General features: G+C 37.0%; 1 protein-coding gene across 3 annotated transcripts in view; it reads left to right on the top strand.

Annotated features, from left to right (window-relative positions):
* The window catches only part of htr2cl1 (5-hydroxytryptamine (serotonin) receptor 2C, G protein-coupled-like 1), a 101,941-nt gene that overhangs the window by 54,322 nt on the left and 25,021 nt on the right, over positions 1-22,598 (top strand). Inside the window, exon 1 of one of the 3 annotated variants that reach the window (XM_058783672.1) lies at positions 3,645-3,834. The exons of 1 other annotated variant lie outside the window; for it this stretch is intronic. The gene's annotated coding sequence lies outside the window, so the exon portion shown is untranslated. Of the gene's footprint in view, positions 1-3,644; positions 3,835-15,554; positions 15,637-22,598 lie in introns of those variants that run through there. One more of the 3 variants, XM_058783673.1, reaches the window with a different exon arrangement.

The following is a 22,598-nucleotide window of genomic DNA, read 5'->3' as shown; positions in this document are numbered from 1 at the left end:
TGTGACCGCAAAGTGATGAAGTTTGGCCAAACTAAAGCAGCAGTGCATGTAGTCTTCATGGATAGGGCAATCCTAGAATGCATTGCATTTAGAGTTCAGTGGGAAAAAAACTAATTTCACACAGATTAAATATTCATGATAAAGTATTTTCTTGTAAAATGTACTTCAGCAAACTTTTTTTTTTTTTTTTTTTTTGTCAGTGTAAATATATAGCATTCATCACTACAGAGGTTCCATAAACATTTTAATCTATTTAAAGGGTTAGTTCACCCAAAAAATGAAAATTATGTGATTAATAACTCACCCTCATGTCTTTCAAAACTCGTAAGACCATTGTTCATCTTTGGAACACAAATTAAGATATTTTTGATGAAATCCAAGAGCTTTCTGACCCTGCATAGACTGCAATGTAACCAGCACATACAAGGCCCAGAAAGGTAAGGACATTGTTAAAACAGTCCCTGTGACATCAGTGGTTCAACCGTAATTTTATGAAGCTACGAGAATACTTTTTGTGTGCAAAGAAAACAAAAATAACTTTTTTCAACATTTCTTCTCTTGGTTTTCGTCAAAAATATCTTAATTTGTGTTCCGAATATGAACAAAGATCTTACAGGTTTGGAACGACATGAGGGTGAGTAATTTTGGGGTGAACTATCCCTTTAAGCACACAGTTTTACACAATGGTTTTTTTCGCTATGTTTTTCTTACGCTCATTAGGATGTTGTGGTTCCATTAAAGTTAGGATGTTTCCTTAGACGGCAACTCACTAGGTTTTGGAAAAGAGTTGTTATTATTATCAGATGAAAAGCATTGAAATCCACATGACATTATTAAACAGAGCACAATACTGTTTCGAAATTACAGTTATTTTCATCCCTGCAGGAATCGCAGGAGTGATCAAAATTATCTCAAAATTGCTCTTCATCACATGCTGTCTTCTTCAGAACCTCAAACAGACTGACCCTGTTGAAAGCAGATGTTGATCAGTATGGCAGAACAGTAAGGAGCAACAGAGTTTCGCGATTAAACTGTCAGTCCAAAGGTTGGAGGTTCAGTCCTAGGCTGCTGTGCGGAGGGATTATGCTGGGAACTGCTATTCAACTGCTGTTAGATTTCTTACAGTCCTGTTCTGCTAATGATTTGTTCTTGAGAACATGCATATGACTTTAACCAACCAATGGAGAGGGAATTGAAAGCATTTAGCAGCCACTCTTTTTTATATATATACTGTATATATATAAATATACAGGTGCATCTCAATAAATTAGAATGTCATGGAAAAGTTCATTTATTTCAGTAATTCAACTCAAATTGTGAAACTCGTGCATTAAATAAATTCAATGCACACAGACTGAAGTAGTTTAAATCTTTGGTTCTTTTAATTGTGATGATTTTGGCTCACATTTAACAAAAACCCACCAATTCACTATCTCAACAAATTAGAATATGGTGACATGCCAATCGGCTAATCAACTCAAAACACCTGCAAAGGTTTCCTGAGCCTTCAAAATGGTCTCTCAGTTTGGTTCACTAGGCTACACAATCATGGGGAAGACTGCTGATCTGACAGTTGTCCAGAAGACAATCATTGACACCCTTCACAAGGAGGGTAAGCCGCAAACATTCATTGCCAAAGAAGCTGGCTGTTCACAGAGTGCTGTATCCAAGCATGTTAACAGAAAGTTGAGTGGAAGGAAAAAGTGTGGAAGAAAAAGATGCACAACCAACCGAGAGAACCGCAGCCTTATGAGGATTGTCAAGCAAAATCGATTCAAGAATTTGGGTGAACTTCACAAGGAATGGACTGAGGCTGGGGTCAAGGCATCAAGAGCCACCACACACAGACGTGTCAAGGAATTTGGCTACAGTTGTCGTATTCCTCTTGTTAAGCCACTCCTGAACCACAGACAAAGTCAGAGGCGTCTTACCTGGGCTAAGGAGAAGAAGAACTGGACTGTTGCCCAGTGGTCCAAAGTCCTCTTTTCAGATGAGAGCAAGTTTTGTATTTCATTTGGAAACCAAGGTCCTAGAGTCTGGAGGAAGGGTGGAGAAGCTCATAGCCCAAGTTGCTTGAAGTCCAGTGTTAAGTTTCCACAGTCTGTGATGATTTGGGGTGCAATGTCATCTGCTGGTGTTGGTCCATTGTGCTTTTTGAAAACCAAAGTCACTGCACCTGTTTACCAAGAAATTTTGGAGCACTTCATGCTTCCTTCTGCTGACCAGCTTTTTAAAGATACTGATTTCATTTTCCAGCAGGATTTGGCACCTGCCCACACTGCCAAAAGCACCAAAAGTTGGTTAAATGACCATGGTGTTGGTGTGCTTGACTGGCCAGCAAACTCACCAGACCTGAACCCCATAGAGAATCTATGAGGTATTGTCAAGAGGAAAATGAGAAACAAGAGATACAGATGAGCTGAAGGCCACTGTCAAAGAAACCTGGGCTTCCATACCACCTCAGCAGTGCCACAAACTGATTACCTCCATGCCACGCCGAATTGAGGCAGTAATTAAAGCAAAAGGAGCCCCTACCAAGTATTGAGTCCATATACAGTAAATTAGCATACTTTCCAGAAGGCCAAAAATTCACTAAAAATGTTTATTTTATTGGTCTTATGAAGTATTCTAATTTGTTGAGATAGTGAATTGGTGGGTTTTTGTTAAATGTGAGCCAAAATCATCACAATTAAAAGAACCAAAGACATGAACTACTTCAGTCTGTGTGCATTGAATTTATTTAATACACGAGTTTCACAATTTGAGTTGAATTACTGAAATAAATGAACTTTTCTAAGACATTATAATTTATTGAGATGCACCTGTAAAACCATTATACAATGCATAATTAAGATTTCTCCTAGTACCAAAATAATTATCAAGCTGTTTTTCCATGCATATTTGCGTCAAACAGCGCAGCATATGACTGTGTTGCCTGCAGCACCATATTCAAACCAGTCTTTTTAAATCCACACCTGTTAGTAACAAGTCTTGTCTAAATTTTGTTGCGTCTGAACCTAACGTCAGATAATATATTTTCAGCTGTTGGAAAAGTTTTGATGATAGTATCTTTTATTGCAATCCCAGAATGCACTGTAAAGGGCTCAGTGTGGGGGGAAACTCATCCGAAATGGCAGATAAGTCTACAGAAATGCAGATTTTTAATATAATAACTATATTATACATTCATTTACTCACCAAAGCCTGCTTGCTTTTGGTTAGCAAAAGTGTTCATTTTGGATCTTGTAAATATAAATTAAAGGATGAGATGTCATGAGGGAAACACTTTTTGCTACCTTTGACATCATTAGTCTTCACATACAGTTATTATCATAATAACAATGCCAAAGGCAAAGTATGCTGTCAAGTAAACCAAATGAAAGTAGAGCAACATTTTTATAGTCAGTTGTTTAGCAAACTACAAAACAAAATTACAGTGAGGTTACAGCAACAACCCGCCTCCAGTTATTTACCTCAATTTCATAAGCAGAAGCACAAGCAAATAAACAGTCTAAATACATGTTTGTTTTCCTACTGATGATAAGAGGTTTGTTATTATTAGCCTAATTAGCAGTCCAAGAAGAATTCAGCTCTGAAATAATGTCTTTATGCTCAGCATTAAAGGTAATGTGTGTAATTTTAATGTTTAAATATTTCTCTTTTCACAGTTTAATATTCATAGCCAAGTTAGCCCTTTGTAATTACTGCGGTCTGTATCAAATCATTGCTCTGTTTATCCAAACCACCAAACACCCAACCAGCCTAGCTAGCAACATTAGCTCAACCAATAGCGTGACTTTAGGGTGGGACTCTCTCTTTCTCAACCAATGGAAGGTAAGAGGAATGTGCAGATAACTTGTTTGAAAATATTTTTACAATTTAGTGGCGCTACACTCTAAAAAATGCTGGGTTATTATTTTTTTTACCCAAATGCTGGGTTCAGCTTATATATATATATATATACACCAAGGTGCTGGTTTTTTTTTCTTTTCTATAACCGCTGGGTTGAGCTTATCTCCGGTGAAACTTCTGAACACCGCAGCTGCTGTGAGCAGAGCACGGGCTTTTTAAGTCCACAGGAGAGAGTGTTTCTAAGCACCGCTGCCGCCGATTTGATGCACTCTCTCGGGGAAATAAAGGTTTGTATACATTTTAGTTCATTTATAAAGTCTTTAATGTGGTGTAAATTATATTACTTTACGCAACGCAACATAAGGACGAGATGTCAGATGCGTCAGCGGCTTTTGTCGTTTCGCGCTGGAAACGCCTTTGTCTTGCATAACATAAATGGATTTTATTCGTTATAGTACTGAGTGTAATTTAATTTGATATTAAAATATGTTCTCTAATTTCATTACGGTTTGTTTTTGGGCAGGTTTTGGAGTCACTCACGCCATCTCTCAGCTACGAGTGAAACACGAGGCCGCGGTCTAAAGTTTGCGGTCCCCCCGCGAACAGCAGCCCTTCACCGGCTCAGATTCCGGTGACACACCGGCACGAGAATTAGCACTATTTCGGTAAAAAGCGATTACAGAAAACGGTTGAATACACTTAAATTAAAACACTACTTTTCAATAAGCCTTTATTTCTAAAATGTTTGTTAAACGAGTTTAAATGTATGTAATATTGCAAACTATGCTGTATTCACCCAAATAAATTCAATTTGTCTTGTATTTTGTCCATGGGTGTTCTTGCTTAATAATACATGTTCATCTTTTGATTATTGCTGTTGCCTATTATAATACTTTTTTTTTGTTTTATTATAAGCCAGCAATATAATATTTTTTAAACAATAGATGACTTAAATTAAACAAACCAGCATGGTGGGTAAAAACGTTTAACCCAACCAGCTGGGTCAAAATAACCCAGCATGAGTTCTGTCCAATATTTACCCAGCTCTGGGTTGCCAAATAACCCAAGTTGGGTTGTTTTTAACCCAGTATTTTTTTTAGAGTGTAGTAGTGCAGAAAAGACACTGCAGAATTTTGCAGATCACCTCAGAAATTATACAGCTTTCACATGGTCTCTCTGGATGCTGACAGTAAAGTAGGAGTATTGCGTGATTTAGTCCGCACAGGCTTGTCTCTAACCAGCTGTGAGAGGGGAAAAAAATCTGTAAATGATTTATATCTTCCGAGGTGTCGTTGGTTAAAATGACATCAATTATACATTGGCATGAACCTGCTGATACTTTCATATTTAAGTGGTGGAGTATGTCCTTAACCAATGTGGGATTTTTATTTATTTATTTTTGTCTGTAGCTTACTGGCTGAAAGGATGTGATAGGACCTGATATTGATCTGTGCTATCTCACACAGCTGGGCCCCCGGCTGCTGATTTTCTTTACTGTGCACTCTGTGATTGCTGAAGCCTTGCTGTATCTTTGATTTTTTTTTTTTTCTTTTCATTTGTGTTTGCGATTTGTGTGATAGTGTGATATTTGTAAATATGACTGACTCTGATGGTGTATATGCTTTGGTATTGAGTGATGGTGTGGGTTTAGTTAATGTGAATGTGTGTCTGTAGGCTTTTGTAAGTTCTGGAGGAAAATAGTATTCAGCTAGAGTTGAGTCTCAGACACCTGGTAATTACAGCAGCATGCTGTGACTACTGAGATACTGTAGCTGTGAAGGACATGAAACCACACACACACACTAATGCACAAGGACACATGTTCTTAAAGGCATACCAACATGTGCATGCGTCTCAGAAATATATATTTTTGGCATTCCATCGATTCTGTTGGTTTTATAGTGTGCTCTTTTCTGTCCCATATCACCATATGATCCTCGGAAGGTTTTTTTTTTATGGAGTCAATATTTTGTAATTTTTAAGCCTTTTTTCATGGAGCCATACACACTCACATATGATCCGAGGCTGATTGCAAAGTTTAGGATTGTATTTGAGGGATTAGGAGTGGTGCTCTTCACCTTGAGAGATTGAGGAAGAGGAGAACAAAAGAAGGATTGTTAACTGAGATATTTGTCTGGCTTAAGAGATTGTCCTTAAATAGACAGAGTTGTGGAAGAGGAGGAGAGCAGAGAGTGTTTGATTACACATGAAAGACGGTTGTAAGAGAAAAGTGTTTCATATTAGATGACAGTGAGAAAGAGAGACTGGAGAGAATGATTAAAAATGTTGGTGGTAGTAATAGTAATGACGGATGATAATAACTACTGTAGATTTGTGAATAAAAATGTTTGCAAATCTTGCTGCCCTGATGCTAAGATATTGTACGTGTTGCTTTGCGGTTGCTAGGGTGTTCTGGGTGGTTGCTATAGGTGCTTCCTTGATAGCTGAAGTCAGAAGAGTTCATCCTTGAATCCTTGTAATATTCTGATCCCCGGATACTGATTTTTTCATCCCGTTTTATCATGCGCTAGATGAAAATTTTAAGTTTGATTACTTTGAGACGTAAAAGCGCATATCTTCTTTACAAGCTGCATGATTTGATATTGTATTATTATCATATTGTATATTTTTTAATATAATGATATATCACAATATGCACATTTAAAAAAAATGTAATTAAAAAACTGCTGAAAATTTGTCTTTATTTTAATTAATAGTAATAGACCTTTCACAGATTCAAAGATTTCTTTTTTTATTTTATTATTATTTTTAACTTAAAGTTTTTTTTTTAACAGTACATTGCAGTGAAACAACTATAAATAAATAAATGGACATATAAATATTTATTGAACATACTTTTTAATCATTTTTTTATTTAAAAAAATACTTTTTAAACTAGTAGGGTAAACGTACCTATTAAGCACACTTCCATTTTTGAGCTCAGATTACGAAAAGAAAGAGTAATGTATTATCATACTTGATGTCTTAACCAATGGATGTGTTTGTTACTAAATACCTCCTGTAATTTCAAGTCAATCAGATCATTGCACACTGAGATGTGAGTCTCCATGTGTTCACACTGCCTGGCGGCCATTTTAAAAGCTGTCTGAAAACTTTCACCAAAAGAGGAGCCCCTTAAATGTGCATTTTTTAGATGTTTAAGCCTTTATTTTGGGTAAGTTTCACTACTTACTGTAATATTAAGAGATTAACATTTAGACTTTTGCATATTATAACCCTTCGACCGAAGAGTTTGACCGAAAAGATGCTACAGAACACAGTTAACTGACTGGCTGTATAAGATTGTGTGCTGAATTGCAGATTTCCATTTCAAAGAGCAATTTTACCCCAGGGGGAAAAAACCCTGTTGTATTCTCTCCCATTTCATTCTGTAGCGCACCACTCTAAATTTGATACCGACAGATCAGAAATCTTTTGGAGCTGAAAGTTTCTGTGAAAGTAAGGGTGATGGACAGAGGAATTCAGCACCTCTCTGCACGTGTCTCACTGGGGGCTCTCCTTCCCAGCATTCCTCTGGAAATTACACCTGTCAACCTACAGACACCACAAGTGCAATATAATAGTGAGATATGGATGGATGGATGACAGGAAGGTTAAAGATTAAGAGAGTGCAGGATAGAAAGATGTCCAGAAGGATAAAAGGAAGAGTTTGGTGACAAAGAAAGAGATAAATAGATGTGAGAGAGAGAAACAAGACAAAGGTTTTGTAGAGTAATGGAACTACAAATCAAATCACTTAGAAGGAAAGAGACGCTCCTGTCTGCATTAACACTCCAGAGGGGCCAGGAAATGGATGTGTCCAACAAAGACAACAGAAAAGTGAAGACAAATCACTTTACTAACAGCACAAAGTCAGGCATTAGTGAAGGACGTAGTTTGGAAACACTTTTCTGTTGGACTAATTTAGTTTTGGCACTAACATGTGAACTAGTTAACATTTAGTCTATAAACAAATTAACATTTACTCAATTTACACATTTCTGTTTTGTTCTGCTTTCTTAAGATTGGATTTTGCCTGAGACTGAGAGAGTGTTACTGTTTTTGTGTGTGCTATTTACAACTTAGAAATAGCTCACAAAAGTGGTAAGCACTCTGTCTGGCAAAATTTACAAGGTATGGGGGTCAGTACAACTATTTTAGATAAACCCACTCTTCTTTGGCATGTAAAAACAAAATGAACCGGTCACTTTACCTGTCTAAGGAGTCAAACAAATCTGAAAGTGGACTAGACTTGATGCTGATTCATGTACATGAAAGTAGTTTACATTAGAACATCAAACTGCTTTTTTCCCCTCGAAAACAAGAATTAAGAAAATCCTGTCATAAGTATGCAGAGGAACAAAGAAAACCACAGGTTTTCTAGGACAGCATCGAGAGACATTTAAAACATGAGAGAAAGATAAAATACTAGAGAAATAATTGAAAATCGGACAGAGTATGTCAGAAGTTTGAAATCATTCATTAGGGACTTCAGTAGGAGTTCAGTAGAAGGGTTCATTTGGACCAATCGGGCTAATTAAGAAAGCACTTGTTAGTCTTCACATGGCAGCTGCACTTCTGCAGGCTATACATGCTGACCTGAGCACTGCACTGGTAATTATGCATGAACATACTGTACACACACACACACATGTTTGTACGTTGACGTGCACACACAAATTCATTCATGTTGTAGATAATCATTCTTGTACAGATAACTTACACAGTTAGTCTACACCCAGATTACACAGCACTTTATCATGCATGCAAAATCACAAAGGCAGTCAGGGTACGAAGAAATAGACATTTGAATAATTTAATGGTTTTTATACCTGTGACATAAATATATATTTATTTGAAAGGATGATATTAAATCATTTTTAATTATAGATTAATAAAAATAAAAATTAAATTCTGTTATCATTTACTCACCTTCATGTTGTTCTAAAACTGTATTTAAAATGTTTCTTCCTTGAAAGAAAAAACTGCTTTGGTTCCCATTGATTTTTTTTTTTTGGTTATCAATATACCTCAAAATATCCTTTTCAGCAGAAAAACAAAAAAAAATATTGCATGTTTGGAACAACATGAGGGTGAGTAAATGTTGACAGAATTTTCATTTTTGAATAAACTATGCCTTTAACAGGCAGGTTTCAGCTGACATGGGTGATTGACATGCTAATGCAATCACAGAAAGATATAAAGAGATCAAGTGAAAAAGTAAAGCATGATGTTAATCAATTTCAAAACACCATATAGATACCCATAAAACAACATACAGCAGTTCATGAAACCACAAGACTGAATGGAAATACGTGTGTATTTGAAGATCCTAGTAAACTAAAGAAAGGGGTCGGGCAGGTAGATACAGCTAAGCACTGGTCTCTAGTCTGTGCACATGATTATTTACATAATCATTTATGGGTCAGACAAAACACATCTGTCTGTCTGTCTCTGTGTGTGTGTGTGTGCGAGAAAAGAGAGAAAGAGAGAGAGAGAACAAGAGGGCAATGCATGCAAAGTCACATCTGTGATTCACAGCAGGCTACACTCACTCACAATCACAGTCTCGCAGTAGATTAACAGAGGACTCCTCTTGAAACACACACACTTAACGGAGGGCTCAGCTTGAGATAAGAACACCACAGGTCACTGCGTTCATTCCTTCACCAGTGCTCAACTGAACCCAGAAACTCCAGCGAACAGAACACATGCAGGGTGATGGGGGATCTGGACCCGGGTCACAAACACGTTCCCAAAACAGCTGCTTTTAGACTCTGCTGCACCATGACACTTTACTGCAGACCAGGGGTTCCCAAACTTTTTTGTCAGCCGAGCCCCATAGATTCAAAATGTTTACCCTCTGAGATTTGAAGTTAATATTTTACAACACTTGATGGTTCTCTGATGTTGGTTAATTGTCAAGTGATATGCAGATAAACTATATACTATTATTGTCCAATATTTATGAATAATAATTCTTCACTTTCAACGATTCAACCCTCCAGCTTTAATTTTGTAACAGACCACACTTATTTTAATTACATCAGAGCCTTTGATTTGATAATTGCACTGAGCTACAGTATAGTGTAGTTTCTGTTTATTTTTGGATTAATTGTGCAGTTCCGATTTTTTATTTAAATTTTACCTTTGATTTAATTAATTAATAGCTTTTCATCAACTCATGAACCCCTGCGGTTTCTTCACAAAATCCCCATTTGGGAAACCCTGCCGTAGGCCTACAAGATTGATGCTCCTGTCACACACGTTAAGGATTTAATAAGATTTCATGAGTTCACATCCATCTAATCCTTAAAAATGTGTTGAAGTAAAGAGATTTAGCTTGTTTTGTGTAAAGGTGGGGCATGGGCTTTAAACCCCCACCTGAACTAATTAATGGATTAATGTTAGTTAATATAAAGTAGAGATATTAAAATTGAGGTGAATTGTCACAAGAGTGACAGGACACTTACTGTTCAAGGGTTTGCTTAACTGAAATTTATTTCAGATGCACTCCTGCAGCTCAAGCAGTAGATCAGAGGAACACTTTGTTTTCAAGTCATTCTTGCGTAGTTTTGGATTTGTGCTCGGGGTCATTGTCTTGCTGGAAGACATGTTCTCCTAAATTGCTGGTGTCTTAGACTCCAAGAGGTTTTCCTCCAGGATTTCCCTGCTGTTCATCAGCGTTGATTTCACAAGCCTTCCAGGTCTGCTGCAGGGATCCTCCTCACAGCATGAAGCTGCCTCCACCATGATTCACAGTAGGGACGGCTTGTTTCTGTTTTGATGTGCAATGTTTGGCTTGACACCATGCTTACAACAAACAGAACATTTAGAAGTGATTGTTTTAATCAAAAACAACAAAACTGAAATTAGGGTTTTATTTAGTTTTATTCAGTTTGTGTAACTCTGTATTCTTTTCAGGGTGTTGTGTTCTCAGGTGATAATTCAAAGCAGTCTTTGTTTTTCAGCAACAAGCCTCGTCTCTATATTTCAGCTGAACAAATTGTTACTTTAGCATCCCCTTTGGTGAATGGCATTATAGCGTTGTAGCTTATTCACGTTTTGTGCATGAAATAGATACTGGCAGAGGCTTTGTCTTACCACTCTTTTGTTGATCTGTGACTTGTGAAGCACCTGGACAAGAGTTATTGTAATTTATGCACGGTTTCTTCAAACTCAGCCACTGCTGCCTGTAACTCCTTCAGAGTTGGTCTGTTGACTGTAATTGACTGACTTGACTGTACTCTAAGGGTTATTTAATGATTTGGAAATATGCCTTGTTCTTTTCAGTTATTTTTCCACAGTGTTGCTTGGAGTGTTCTTTGTTCTTCATGTTGTAAGTTCTGCAACTAAACAGACTTGCTATTCAGAACTTTCCAGACAGAGCTGCATTTATATTATAATCAAAAGAAATCTCTTGATGTCTCGCAGGTGATTATGTGATTTTTTTTAATGAGAATTATGTGAGTACTAAAAACAGTTTTATATTGGCAATGAATATTAATGTGCCATTCATGTGGAGTCGAAACAATGTTCCAAGCACATGAATGACCAGGTGAAGTCTTATTTATGTGTGGGAAACTATAATTTATTATATTTCAGTTTATATTTTTCTCACTTTAACAAGTTTTTTTTTTCTTCTGTTGATCAGTGGCAAAAAAAAAAAAAATCTAATTAAATCTCCTCTGATTCAGTGCTGTAAAATAACAAAACATTACATAATAAACAAGACCAAGGCTTATAGGCGCTGTATCATGGAAAATCAATATTCTTTCCTCTACAAAATAAAAGAGTTTGATGTGCTATATAGACATTCATAATTTTATTTCAGAAGGATGGGGAATATAAATTGGCTTAGTGAAATGGATATTTGCAAGCAGTGCAACAGAAATAGGAACAAGGTGTTCATCATTTGAAAGCATCGGGCGATTTGGGTGTAAACAGATTTGTTGACTATAATAGGGAGGATCTATTTTCTCATTTTAACACGCCGCCGCATGCTATGACGAATGCAAATTTAAATTATGGCTGTTTTTGATGCAAGAAACATTGACTAACATTATAAGTGGATTTCAGTAGAAAGAAAAATATAGTCCCTCACCATAAACACAGCTGCAAATCAAAGATGTGTGTGTGTGGTGTTCTGATAGCTGGGTCAACCTTCACTGCGTGTATTTTTGGATTCACATTCACTTTCTATCTCACACTATCTTGTGTTTGTCAGTTCTACAGTGTGCTATCTATTTATTTATCTGTGTGTGTGTGTGTGTGTGTGTGTGTGTGTGTGTGTTATAGTGCTGTTGGTCATTGTGTGTATGTGTGTGTGCTGTAGGGGAAATCGATGTAGTCTGAGAGAAAGGTCAAATCTGTCTCTGCAGTTAATTAGTTACTTCAAACACCCGCTACAAACCTACCAACATCTCTGTCTCACATACATTCTCTTGTTTTATGTATATAAGATGATTCTCTCTTTATCACTCATTACTGGGGATGTCAACTTCAGCAGAGGAGAGCAAGGTACACTCTCATGCTCACGACATGTATTTTTACCACATGTGCCATTTCAGATTGAAGTGAACCATCTGTCACAACTGACCAGATTGTAAACAAAACCAAATGCTGCACAGGCAAAGTGTACGCCTCGAGCTATACAGTGTATGTACATAAAAACGATAGAAACAGCCAATGTTAAAGTTCACACAGCTCTCCTAGCTGTTTGGATGTAAGATACTACCATAATGGGCAAAGTTTTTCCCATATGGACTTAATACAGAATCCAACCCCTGTCCAGAATGATTTCTTATTAGAGGGGAAAGTTGGCAGCTCTACTCATTATAAGCATTTCCATGTTCATCTGTGATCTAGTCTTCCTACATTACGTCTTGATCCTCTCTCTCTCTTTCTGCCGTATGTCCATCCTGTTACACAGTATTTCATCATTTAGTTATATTTCTCCTATACAAATGCCATATCGCCTGTGTGTCCGCAGTAAATCACAGGTGTTTAAGGATATTCTTTCTATTCTCCCAAGAGTGATTTTGGTTAAATTGGTTCAGTGAATCAGAGGATACTGGCCTGTGTCTTCTGAGAGGCGCAGGACAGAGCTAGATAATGAGAAGACCTAATCTATCATTAAATGTCTGCTGTAGGAGAGATTTGAGAAACCCTCTGACTATTCACACTATTGCTTTTCAATTAAACTGGACTTTCTATAGACTTCCATTGTTTTATATTGAGCTGATGAAAATTCTATTCCCGGACCTTACACCTAAACCTTTTTGTACTTTTAGATGTTCATTAAGCTGTTGTTTTATATGTTTATTAAGCCTTTTTATTCAAATGTATCAAGTTTATTAAGCATCCCAAGTGAGGACCCTTTGCTGCTCAATGCAATGCAATCAATTCTGGTTTTACATGTCTTAAACATGTTTTCAATTATTTTTAGTAATTTATTATCATTTTTTATTCATCTTAATTATTAGAAAAAGTGCAATAACAATTTTATCCTTGAGAACATCCCCATGTTGAGGTTTTGTCAGTTTTAGCTTTAGTCTCCAAAGCATAGCTTTGAAAAAATAGTCTTTCTCATGGACAGAAACACAATTCTCTTTACTCTTTCTCACGAACATCCGCGTCAAGAGCCTCTCTCCTGCAGAGCTGGATGTGTGTCAACAGGCCATGTTTCCTCCACTTGTTACATCAGAGCTGGGATTTTAATCAACTCGCTGTATTCACATGCTCCATAAAAACATCTGTGACCCAGCCAGCTTTAAGATCACATTTCTAGAAACCCTCAGAGCTTCAGATGTGTTTGGGTGTCAGGTTAGAGAAGATTTGATGTTAAATGTAATGACAGTTTATAGAATTTATGGGCTAAAGCTACTTCAAGTGATTTCTGTACTCTAAATAGCATTGCAGAAGAAATGGCTGGTTGCAAACTGATTTATATTTAAGTTGTCCAAAGCATCTGACATTGTAATGCACATATACACTCATACATCAGTTATTGCATTTCCTGGGAATCAAACACATGAACTTGGCATTGTAGCTACAAATTTTCAGTTTGGCCAATCTGCGTACATATATGGAAATGCATATGAACCTGTTAACCTCATATTTCTTGAATGCAACGTCAGTCACTTTGCATCTGCCAAATACATAAATGTTTGTTCCCTATCCCTTGGTAAGTGTAATTCCAGGTTATTCTGATTCATAACTTCACACTGTTCATTCTTCATTCTTGTTCATAATTAATCCTGAATAGTAAATGCAGGGTTAACATTCTAATTTGCATAGACTGGACAAATGCATAGATTATCAATTTGTCAATCTGTAGAAATTGTGTAGAAATGAATGTACAATTAATGCATTTTTAGCTGTGTCCTTCAGACTCAGGTTCTGTGACTGTAAAACATTAATATTTAATAAGGTAAGCATTAAGGCAGTTTATGACTACACACTGACTGTAGCACTGCATTGTTTCACTCTATATAACTTTATCACCACAATAAGAGGTTAGGCTAAAAACCAGCTTTTATCTTTGATGTTAATAAGACTTTATTAACCCAGGGTTAAATGTGAAAAGCTCTAGAGACCACTTTGATTTCTCAGGGTAACATTTTCAGTTGTATATTATAACATGATACCTTAAAATGTCAGGTGATAGGGACATTTTTTGGCTGATATTCCTAAATCAGACAGAATATAATATGCGCTAGTTCTGATAAAGATGGCATGCAGATCATGATGTTTTCTCAAAGATTTGCTGATGTTGGCATCCTGTTCTTCTAGCTGTCTTCAGCCACCCGTTATACACACTCAGCAAAGCCTTAGGCGTGCGTGCTCTAACCTGTGTGTGTGCATGTTTTCTGTGATTATTGCTATGCATGAGGGGTTGGACCGCAAGCCATATTTATTCAAAAGCAAAGTCATTTGTCCCACCGTTGACCATGTGAAAAGGTGAGAGTTGTGGAGCTGTGGAGGGAGATGAGCGAATGATGAAAAATGCAGTGAAGAAAGAGAGAGAGAGAGAGAGAGGCTGAGGCATTCCCTGCTAAACTGTCTTCTTTAGACAGGCATGAAATCAGAAGATGAGTATTATTCACACTCTGTTCTTTTCTGTAATTCTGTAAATGAATATAATTTTATTTTCTCTCTGAACCCCTCTCGGCTCCTTTTAAACTCCTAAAATCGGGGCTCGTTCTCTGTGCAGACAAAAACTTAAAGCCAGTTTAATTGCCTTAAAACAAAACAGCTACTCGTCAACCGCTTCACATAGTCATTCTAATTTACATAGCTATTTGAACGCTGTTGTCCCCCAAAGGCTTGTTAAAGCATCCTGAAAGATAATTGATCACAGCCTTTCAAAGAGGGAACTCCTTTTAATTTTTACAAATAATTTCTGGCCTTTAATGGCTCGCATTTCAAAAGGAAGTGGATCAGAAATGGGCTGACAAAGCAATTGGCTCCTGGGCGTTTAACGAGAGGGCAAAGGTGGCACTAACTTTCCCGTTTTCCCTTAATTGCTTGTCTTTCATTATGTCCCCTTGACACTCACTTTGCATCTAATTAAAATATGCAATGAATATTTATGGCAGGGCGGGGTTGCTTACTTCATTGTTTGGGTGTGTAGGATTAGAACAAGAGTAAGTGACGGTGGAAAAGTGAAGCGTCTGAGTGAGTGTGTTTCTTTCCCACAGCGGCTGGCTCTGATTGACAACTGACTGTGGATAAGCTCCTGACGGTTCACCCTGCAGTCCTGCCCTCTGAAAGAGCTCTCAGGTGAATGCTGTAAAACTGCAGGTTGAAGGGCCCACAGGGAGAAACAGATGGTCCTTTCTCCGTTAATTCCAATCACTAGAGCAGAATATTGATCACAGAATGAGATACTGTAGGATGAATCGATGTAGGGACAGTTCTTGGGACTTACTAATTACCTGGAGAATAAGGGAACTGAATGAGAGAAAAAATCCATAAGAGAATGAGTTTGTTAATGGGTAAGTGAATTAATAAGGTCAAAATTGAATGAGTGAGTGAGTGAGTGAATGACAGAATGCATGAATTAATTAATAATATATTTATCGCCCCAAAAAATGTTAATAGATTTATATTTGTTAAATAATTAATTAATAATTAAAATACATTTGTAAATACATTAATGCATATTTAATTCAGTGAGTGATTAAATTATTTAGACTTCTTATCCTATTAATTTGTTGTTTAATTTTTTCCTTTGTAAAGTGACCTTGAGATTCTAAAAGGTGCTATATAAAATAAATTATTTTATAATATATTAGTAGTAGTAGTAGCATTTTTTTAAATAAGGAAATAAATAAATGGAGGAGCAAGTCAGAAAATACCTCTGAAATGCATGGATAAATGTCAGAAAAAGTAAAGAGTGAGTGAAAAATGAGTGAAGAATGAATGAATGAATGAACTCTTAATACAATTATTGAATTATTAAATAGTATTTGTTACATAAATAATTAAAAGATAAAGGAATTCATATTTGATAAATCATTGTACATATAACATATACATATTTTAATTATAATTATTTAATTATTATAAATTATACATCCATAATTGTATAATTAAATCTGTGAATGAAGGAGCAAGTGAGGAAATGACTGACATGAATGAATAAGAGAATGCATGAATGAACTGATATGTAAATGACTGAGTGAACCAATGAGTGATTCAGTCACTGAATGATTAAATGAGTGAAAAGGGTAAATAAGTCAGTGAGTGAGTCAAAGAATGAGAGAGCATTAAACTCGAGGAACGTGTGAGAAAACAACTGACAGGATGGATTAATGACAGTAGAAATGAATCAGCAGTTTACTGACTGAGTGAGTGAGTGAGTCAGTGAATTAATGAGTCAGTGACTGAGAAAGAGCTCAGAGCATGCTTGAATTAATTAATATGCAAATGAATGAGGGAACAAGTAAATGAGTAAGCATGTAAATGAGGGAGTGATGAATGAGTGAATGGACGGTTTAATGCCTGACTGAAGAAATGAACGAGTATTTTACTGAGTGAGTGATGCTTTTGCGCAGTTTATGACAGTGTGACCAAATGACAGACATCACAAGTGAAATTATGCGAGAGCTGCATGTTGAATAATGATGAGCAAGAACAATGAAAAGGCTGTTGCACAAAGCTATCTTAATGTTCTTCATTCTTCCACCCTCTTTTCATCCTAATGGCAGTACATTCAGTATTCCCTTGACAGTGTTCATGGAAACTATGAAGTGAGAATAACTCCAGGAGCTTCCTGAGAGCAAACACTCTAAAGAAAAAGCCCAGAGGGAGGTTCAAAGAGGTGAAGAGGATGACAGAACGACACAAACCCCGCAAACAGTCTCAGGGACCCTGTTAGGACAAACCATTACGGAAAGCTTTTCAAAATGAGCACTTGCCACTCTTGCTTACTTTCTTGTTTGTTTAGAGGGCAAAAAGACAATACCCGAAAGAAAGAAAGACTCTCGCCCTCCCTCAGTACTTAATTTCCACAAAGCCAAAATCCATACGGTACCTTGACACATAGGTGGATGTGTGACCGTATAACCAAGAGCAGGATTATAGCTTAATCTCAGCTGCGAAGGGCCGCAGTTGTGGAGAATGGTGCTGAATTCAGTGACATTTGGCTCGTCTGTAAATTCAGTTGAAGAATTAGAAGCATTTTCCACTTCAGCTAAGCTCCAAGCATGCAAGGTTTTCTTTAGAGCTGAATGGTCAGTGCGAAGTCAAAAGCAGCAACCACGGGTACAGAAACGGCCTTGGTTATGTGTTAGAAATGAGGCAGAGCACACAAACTGTGCCAAAGACTTCGTGATGATAAATTGTTATATGTCCTTTCAAGTGGCTAGTTTAGTGAAAGAACTCAAAAGGGATGTAAGAATTTCAGCACTAAAGCAGCCCACTTCTAGTGCCGTTTCTTATCCATTTATTTGTTTGCTAAATTGTTTATTTATTTATTTATTTGCTGGGTCTGTGTGTGGGCAATGAAAGCCATTGGATTTGTGTCAGCAAGTAAAGTTTCCGAACAAACAAACAAATCCTAATTACCATAGTCTCTCACAACATTCCTCAGCAAACACACACTCACACGTTTGCGACATAATTATGGTTTTAGGCGTCCTGAATTAAAAAAAAAAAAAAAAAAGTACCAGGCATTTGTCTCATGATTCATGGGCGTTGTGATGCCACGGTAATCAGAACAGACTGTGAACGTCCTCCAAAAGTCTGTTCCTCATTTTTAAGATGAAGATGTGGCCTGAGTGCAGAAACAACCATTTATTTTAACTTGCAGTATGCATGTGTGCGCGGAAGTGTTATGTCAAGGCAATAATTTGAAATATTTATTTTCAATTTTTTCTTTCTTGTTAATTAATTATTTATTTCTTTATTTCAAACAGTTCTTTCTTGCATTTAATCTAATAAAGGAGTAAGAAAATATGCTCAAAGTCCGTAACTTTTGTTTTTTGTTAAAAATGATCCGAAATCAATATTTGAGAAAGTACATAACCAGCCAGTGTTCAAAACTATCGCCTCACTTTAGCCCGATTCACAATGGTTAGCTTATAATAATGTTTTTTAATTTGAGTGGTACGGGTAAGTTTCCGCGGGACATTCGAACATGGCACTGCGTCGTTACGTCACGTCTGTAAAGATAAAGAAGTTGTCCCGGCTGCTAGGCTATCGCATGTGAGGATCCTGCAGGAGATGGATCATTTATAGCCTTTTCTCACAGCAGCTAGAATAATTAAATGTATAATTTTGATGGCGGATTGTAATCCAGAAAGGATTATGTGTTTATGAAACACATGTGAATGAAATTAAAGTATATTCCAGATTTAAATGTGCTTCTGATTACAGATAGCCTGGGATTACACACGATTTGTATTTTAAAGAAAACCAGTTCTAAGGGAGCATAGTTTGCTTTTTGGGTTAAAAGAATTTCTTAATAAGAAATTCGAATGGCGAGACAATTAGATATTAGACTGTACAGAAATTGAAATCTACACACTAATACACACTATACTCATAGTCAAGCAATGCTGATGTTGTTAACATTAATAATTTGAGAATAAAGTATAACAATAATAATAATTTGCACAGTTTGATGTGATATGAGCTAACCGATCTTTAGATTTAATCACCATTGGTAGCGAGATTTATGGTAATGCTTTTTTCCTCAGTTGGTCAGAACAAACGTGGAAGACTTGTTACTTACTTGTTCAGATGGCAATATATGGTGAAAATTCTTATTTGGGTCATATATTCCAAGGTGTTGGCTAGAATCTGTGATTGCGAAGTACAGTAAACATCCACACCGGTGCGGTGACTGACAGCCACACATTCACCTCAAAACATTAGATTCATCCGCGCTGAAGCCGTGCCGACTGGAGACAAAGAGGCAAAATTTACGGACTGCAGCTTTAATGTTAAAGAACTTTTTATAAAATTTATGAATGCAAGTTTATAAATGAATAAGCTTTTCTCAAAAATCTGTAATTGTCTATATGGATGTACTGTAGTAAAATGGCAGAAAATATCTGGTTCATGATTGCATTTTCTTCTGTCATTGGCCATAATTTCAACCCCGAAAATCAGGGTTATGCATAAAATGTAACCTGGCTAAAAGGAAACTAGGAATCATGTCTTTGTGGCTGTTCTTCTGGTTATTAAGGGACAAGAGAATCCTAGAAGATTCCTTCACGTTACAAATAGTTGTTGAAAGCAAAAATGCAGTGTAATGCACATCATATTTTTTGAGGCCATTATTTTTTAAATCGACACTCCAAAATTAGTAAGGAACAAGTATTTGATTTCATTAAGCAAAAATTTTGCAGGGTTGTATTTTAATTTATTATTATTTTAATTAAACAGAACAGGAGCCCTCAAGTTATTTTTTTTTTAGTCTGTTAATGCTTATGGCGGGTCCCTGGTCCCTGCACCCCCCAACACTGGTGAGCGCTTGTATTGATGTGTGTTAGATAAGTCTTTCATTCCCTCTCTCATCCTCACACAAAGGCTTAAACCATTATCACAACAATTAATACCTGCCATAAATCACAGAAAGAGAGAGAGTCAAAGAGGGAGATGAAACTTGTCATCTACTGCACCATCTGTCTGTTTCACGCTGATCGATGGATTCCACTCCAGACAGTATTGTTTTTTCTGCCCTTCTTAACAAAAGGATTCATTTCATTTTTCTTCCCTCATTAATCACCCCATTCTGATGATATTTAACTGACACTGTTTTTAATAGAACATAACTGAGATACAAGTTACGACATCCCAAAAGGGAAGGGAAGGGATTTTTTTATATTCATATATATATATATATATATATATATATTAAAGTGCAATTGAAAAACAAAGAGACACTTTGATTACCATATTCATTTGATTCATGGTATTGCTCTCTGATAACAATATTGCACCACCCTAGTTTTCCAATTTTTGAACAGGGAACACAATGTACATTTTTCCTCTGAGCGGTTCTGCAGTGTAAAACCAATCATATTTTAATTTCATCCTGTAATATAGATGGTGCATAGATGGCTAAGAATATCCTTACAAATTAAATTAACTTCACATTTAGCAGGACAATCACTCGGTCATCTTTGAGTTTCTGAATACTCCCCTTTGAGGCACAACTACAGGTTGTATGCTTAATGAAATGCAAGGTGTCCTTGTCCTATTGCTGTTTTGTCATGCCAAGGGAGTGTGCAAAGGGGCATTGGATGCCCTACGACAAGGGATCCTTGCTAATGAGAATTCACGCTCTCTGTTCTTCTGCTGGCCGTATCAGAGGCTTCGGTAACTGGCTTTATTGTAGGAGTATCACTGGGGATTGACTGCAAGGACAGCATGAAAGATGCTCAGTCAAGACAACCTTTGTTTTACTGCAGTGGATGTTAATGGCTGGGCTGGAGAGTGTTGTTTGATGGTTCTATCATTCTTTCTAATGCTCTATCATTCGATCCATTCGTTCGTTCTTTCTTTCTGTTGTTCTATCTATCATTCTCTCATTCCATCCATTCTTTCATTCTGTCTGTCGTTCTATCTATCATTCTATCTATTCTTTCTTCTATGTCATTCTATCTATCATTCTAACATTCCACATCTTTCATTCTGTTTGTCGTTCTACCATTCTATCATTCCACCAATTCTTTCGTTCTATCTATCATTCTATCATTCCACCAATTATTTCGTTCTATCTATCATTCTATCGTTCCATCAATTCTTTCGTTCTGTGTCATTCTATCATTCCACCAATTATTTCGTTCTGTCTATCATTCTATCGTTCCATCCATTCTTTCGTTCTGTCATTCTATCATTCCACCAATACTTTTGTTCTGTCTGTCGTTCTATCATTCTATTGTTCCATCCATTCTTTCATTCTGTCTGTTGTTCTGTCTATCTATCTATCTATCTATCTGTCCATCCGTCCGTCATCTATTGTCCATTGTAATAGACAGAGAAGTATTCCCTCCCCCAGATGACTTCTTTTGCTGTATCTCAAGAGTGTCTTTGATCAATGTTTGACAAAGCAGAATAGGCTGCCCACAACATGCTGCAAGGTAGTGCTTCTGAATGCAATCAGCCCCAAGACGTGCATTCAAAGGCCAGCTCTGCCCAGATCATCATCATTCCCCCACATGACTCTGTATGTTTGTTCTAGTGAACATTTCTGGATGATTTAATGGGTCAATCAGGACGGCAGAAGACATTCTGAGGTTTCTTACATCCCTCAAGACCACTGATCCGTCAATCTATGCGGCGTTAACATCAACATTAACCCAGGCCACTCCTCTGGTTAAACCTTGCTGTAGAGGCCAGTGTGCTCAGGGTGATGGTGTCTCACTGATTGCCCTTGAATATCCAAGCAGCTCAAGTGTCATTGAATCAGCTTTACGAAAAAGAGAATGAGGGATAGACGAACACATGGTTTCATCAGTGAGCAGTGGGGTCACCAGGAGGCAGCGAAGAAATTAAAGTGGTCATTAATTGGACTAGAAAAATTCTTTATTTATCTTTGATAGTGTGTTATAATTGTGAATATCTAAAAACAGATTACAGATCACGCAGAGCAAAATACTTCAGCATCACAGTGATTTTTCATCTGAATGTTACTATAGCAAACGAGCGGCAATTATCATGAGTGTTTATTCAGTGAGGAAAGAAAGACGGATCCAGCGGGTCGGGAAGGGTATGTAATATAAAGACTAACTCAGATATGATTATAGGATGAAGAGGTGCTAATGAAACTCTTAGAAGAACAGTCAGCCACATGGTGCAAAAGACGCTTTCAAGCGGTAGTGTGTTTGTGAGTGTTCGGATACAAAAAAAAAAAAAAAACAGGTGTTATATAAACAGGCAGGCTCATACATTGAGTAAAATCATGAAAAAGGTTATTAAAAAAAAAAAGTAAGAAAAAAAGTAAGCACCATTCCCACAGAAGAAGCAAGAGGTGTTGCTCTGTTTGATGGAAAAAGAGAAGAGAAAAGGAAAGGGAGGGGAAGATACTTAGAGAGAGAAAGAGAGCAAAGGGGGTGAAATTGCAGCCGATGGTGCTCAGTCAAGGGCATAGAGCACCTCAACGGGCTCTTCACCAACTGCTCCTGAAATATGCCACAAAGACAGAGACTGAGAATTGAAAAGCTTGAAAGAAGTGAAAGAAAGATGGAAATCAATAGACTGTCTCCCTGGATGCCAATATAACCCTCCCA

Source organism: Onychostoma macrolepis, chromosome 07 (assembly GCF_012432095.1).
Source record: "Onychostoma macrolepis isolate SWU-2019 chromosome 07, ASM1243209v1, whole genome shotgun sequence".
Taxonomy (NCBI): domain Eukaryota; kingdom Metazoa; phylum Chordata; class Actinopteri; order Cypriniformes; family Cyprinidae; genus Onychostoma; species Onychostoma macrolepis.
This window is presented reverse-complemented; position numbering and strand designations above follow the sequence as displayed.